A 4,878-nucleotide genomic window follows, 5' to 3' on the forward strand; every position below is an offset into this window, starting at 1 on the left:
TCCGCCCATGTTAGTAGATTGCGGAGCTTGATATAATTAATAAAATAGATAAAAGTGATAGTGGCGCGTGCATAGATTATTATTGGAATACTCATAAAATCCTATGTCGTCCTAAAAAGAACTCATTTTCCCGGGATCAAGGGAATGTACAGAAATTGGTCACCCAACTACCTTATTTATTTATTTATTTATAATTTAAGAATACATAAGAGCAAGTCGCATGATTGATAGAAACCAAAATAACAGGAGTATATTACTATTGGCAAAAGTTATTTATGCAAGAGGGCTATATATAAATACATAGAAGCAATGGTTTCCTGAATCCGGAAAAAAACAGTTTAGATTCTTTTTCCAATCATGTCTCTCTCTGGTTCGTTCCGAACAGTTTCCGTGCTATTCCTTGTTCATTTAATGGTTCTAGTCGTTTTCACACTGCAAACTGCAGAAGCGCGGAGGTTGGCTGCGGTTAACACCACAACCTCTGCATTTTTTGTGTTCGGTGACTCTACAGTTGATTCTGGCAACAACAACTACATTCCAACTATTAGTCGGAGCAACTTCTCGCCCTATGGCAAGGATCTTCCCGACCACATTGCCACCGGAAGGTTTACTAACGGCAAGCTCGTCACTGACTTTTTGTGTAAGTATTGTCCTATTTTTCATTCATAATTATGTTAGCAAATAACTAGTAAGTATAACATACGCGACTATAAAGCTCAACTCAGTTGGTAAGATTCTACAACGCCCAGAATTGAGATGTACTATCATTTTCTTGTTTCTATTTAACTTGTGATGTTAAACTTTCTAACAAGATTACTTAATTTGTCGTATATGGTAAAGTACTAAATCAAGAAAGTTTTGAGTTATATATCAACTAGTTTGTACAAGTGCATGAAGAAGTCCCTTTGATGTTATATTTGTGAATGTGTAGCTTCTTATGCTGGGATCAAAGACATGATACCACCCTACTTAGACCCCACGCTCACCGTCGAAGACCTTAAGACCGGAGTTTGTTTTGCTTCTGCCGGCACTGGCTTCGATCCCCTTACTGCCCAAATCAATGTCTCTCTTTCCCTTTAATCTCTATCTCTCTCACACACACATGTGACATGTACTATATAGTTTTGACTATGGTGGATTTGTGGAAATGCAGGAGGTGATTCCTATACAAAAGCAACTGAAATATTTCAAAGAGTACAAATCAAGAATGGAGGTGGAGATTGGAAAGGAGAAAACTAGAAGGCTGATAAGTAGTGCTTTTTTCTAATAAGCGCGGGTACTAACGATTTTATGGTTAATTACTATGGGCCCACCAAAATTCGAAGCAAAACCTACAATATTTCTGGCTATCAGGAATTCTTATTACAGCAAGGCCAACAACTCATTCAGGTACACTATACTATACTTTCTCCATCACAATTGCATAAACAAATACAACTATCATTCATTCCAATTTCTGGTACTCTATTATTCTATAAGAGTTAATAACTATAACAATAATTTTTTTACAAAACACGTCCATAAGTGCTGCAGATGACAGCTTTGCTTGATTAAAGAGTGTGTACTATCTGTTGGACTGTTCATCCATCATAATTTTCATATTTATGAGGTGGGCCACATTAAGTAGAATATGGTTAGTTTTTTTTTAAGGAAACGTGTTAGCTTGAAAACCATGCTTTAAAGATCATAATAAATCAGAGGAAGGGGAAAAGAATGAACAGAAAAATAAATAAATACTACTATGTGGAATGTGGACACACAAACAGATTCAATAAAAGGTTTCAACCGCTTCATGAATTCAGATGAGGTTTTAAATATGATGTACTTATGTGGCATTATATATACGGCACGATACATTTTTATTTATTTATTGTGGAAATACGGCACTCTATGCATTCTGGATAAGGAAAAGACATCGTTTATAGCCAGTTAAATAAAAATACGTTTTATATTGCAATTTTTTATAGTTTTAAATTTATTTCAGTCTTTCTAAAATATATAAACTTCATATGTATTCTGTAAAATAATACTCCCTCCATCCGCGAATAGGAGTCCCATTTTTTCATTTTAGTCCGTCCGTGAATAGGGTCTCATATTCCAATAAATTTTTGCCGCCCATTTTTTTTAACATTTTTTAAATTCGTGCCACCAAAATATGAGACTCCTAATGAGATAGAGGGAGTACTTTAGTATCAAATCTGTCGCCAAATTAAATAGCACTATTTCACACCAAATTGTGAAGTCATTAAGAGATTTATATATGTGTAAATTCTCATCTGAAATATTAAAAAATCACATGTTTTGAATACAGTAATCGGCTAGTAAAGAAATGTTGATACTTGCAGTTGTTGGTGGACGTTTTTGTGACAATATATAGCTAAAAATCTTAATGTTATTGAAGCAATATTAGAATTATTGAGCAACAAAAATTAAAATTGGTTGAATTAAATGGTAATAGGAGTAATAAGAAGGGTTGTTGGTTGGTGCAGGGACTATTGGGATTGGGAGCAAGGAAGATTGGCTTTGTGGGATTGCCACCAATAGGATGCGTGCCAGCTGTCATCACGCTTAATTCGGACAACGCTCTTACTCACCGCGGCTGCATCCAGCGCCTCTCCGCCGTCGCCCGCCGTTATAATACTTTGCCTCCAAATCAAATTGGCGGCTATACAAAAGCAGATTCCCGCCGCCACTATCGTTTATTGTCGATATATTTAATCCCATAGATCGCATGGTCAGAACCCCCAACAATTCGGTAACAATCTCCGCCCAATAGAAATCTGGTGCTCTGATTAATTTTATATGATAATGAATTTGAAAAATTGCAGGATTTGAGAATGTGAACATGGGTTGCTGCGGAAGCGGAATAATTGAATTTTCGGTATTATGTAATAAGTTATCTCCAGTTTGCTTGGACAATGCAAAGTATCTCTTCTGGGATTCCGTACACCCAACTCAAGCCGCTTACTATTCTGTTTTTCTGGGCCTTCGTCCGCTTGTGGATCGATTCATGCACATTTAGCTATTTTATTTTCTTTCAAATTTACATATTCATATTTATTTTTGTGTGTGTAAAGATTCTCCCTAGCTTGTCCAATGTAATATCAACAGTATTAGAAATGAGTCACTCACCCCTTAAAAGGCTATCCACACTTATATAGATTAGAAGGGATCTTCACCAAATCTATGTGGGACAGAATTTAGAGGATTTAACACGCCCCCTCACGTGTGGGCCGGAAAGGACATCGGTCTTCCATCACGTGGGTAGGCAATGCAAGAGAAACCATCATCGATGTGGGCCGGAAAGGACATCGGTCTTCCACTCGTGAGGTAGATAAGAGATAAAGAGAAAACCATCATCGACTTGGACCCGCCTCTGATACCATATTAGAAATGAGTCACTCACTCCTTAAAAGGCTTCATAAGGGGAATGGATCTTCACCAAGTCGATGTGGGACAGAATTTAGAGGATTTAAACAAACAGTGTATTTATTTGTATTCTAAAATATGGAGGTCTTTATAAATAAGTCCACAATTTAATGAAAATTGAGGGACAAGAAAATTCTTATACTTTAAAATTCAATCTCTATTTTTTCACTCTTTATTATTCTTCTTTAAGAAGAGATAATATTATAATCAGAGTGAAAACTATAATTTAGAAAGGGGAATTCTAAAATTTGGTGTGCACACATGGACGGAGCCACATAGGGACCTAGAGAATCTACGAACCCGAGCTGATCAATTATTCAGTATATATTGTATAATAAGGAGTATATTGATTTATTGAGCATACTAGGGCATACTATTTGTTTTCTTTACTGTTTAACACAGATAAACTATTGTTTTTCCAATTACACACACGTCTAATGATGTTAGGCCTTATTAGGTTGATCGTTATTAGATTAACCCGATAACGATCTAATCTGCGTGATTTGTCACCCCTAGCTCTAAAACTAGATTTACATTGTTATCAGTCAATACATTATATCTTTGCATCGAATAACATGCCAAATTCGTGTGATCCAATCCCTTCTTCCATAATAAATTGCGATGATTTTTGTCTTAGATTTATGGTAAGCAAAAATAGGTATTTTTCTCACTTTTCGTACAAGAACATTTATAATTTAAAAGCTTGATTAAAGCCAGTTAGAGATATCCTATAATACTAATGATAAATTATTCAATAGTTTGAGATGATCTTCTGATTCATATCACTTAAAGAAGTAAAATTAGATAAATTATATTACGTCCCTTGAAAATAGCAATTATTTCCAATTTGGTATGCCTCTTAACAATAAAATTTTCTAAATATTTTATTAGGAAGTGAATCTCACAATCCCCAATACTTTTTTTTACTACTTTTCTCTTCTCTCTTAAAGTTCTCATTTTGTTAGCCGACACAATGTTCAGTTTCTTTCAATTTAAGGGTGTTCAATTGATGTTAGAGCATGTGGTAAATTTGATATAGTGGATTCAAAGTCCCTACTTGTAATCTCTAGCTCAACACAATCAAACTCAGATCTCGAGCACAGCCAAGATCAACACTCGGAACGAATAATAAGAATAGCAACAACACAATGATCGAAAATGAATAGTCTAAGAACACTAAGAACTCAAGAAGAAATGATGGAGAACCTTTTATTCAAATGTTTGGAAGAATTCTCACTAACACAAGATGAACAACTCTTATTTCTCTCGGTTAGCTACCGCTGGATTTCAGAAGTGAAAAATTCTAACTAACTCCCTCTCTTTTCATACTCAATATTTGGGAGGGAAATTCAAACAGAAAATTACAAGAATTTGCATATTAGTCCCTGAGCTATTGCATATCAGTCCCTCAACTTCATTAGTTGTTCAGTTGTGCCCAACTCCATAACA

General features: G+C 35.3%; 1 pseudogene; it reads left to right on the plus strand.

Moving 5' to 3' along the window:
- Positions 1-243: 243 nt before the first annotated feature.
- On the plus strand, positions 244-2,726 carry LOC121810752 (annotated as a pseudogene).
- The last annotated feature ends 2,152 nt before the right edge of the window (positions 2,727-4,878 follow it).

This window comes from Salvia splendens, chromosome 7 (assembly GCF_004379255.2).
Source record: "Salvia splendens isolate huo1 chromosome 7, SspV2, whole genome shotgun sequence".
In the NCBI taxonomy this organism is placed as follows: domain Eukaryota; kingdom Viridiplantae; phylum Streptophyta; class Magnoliopsida; order Lamiales; family Lamiaceae; genus Salvia; species Salvia splendens.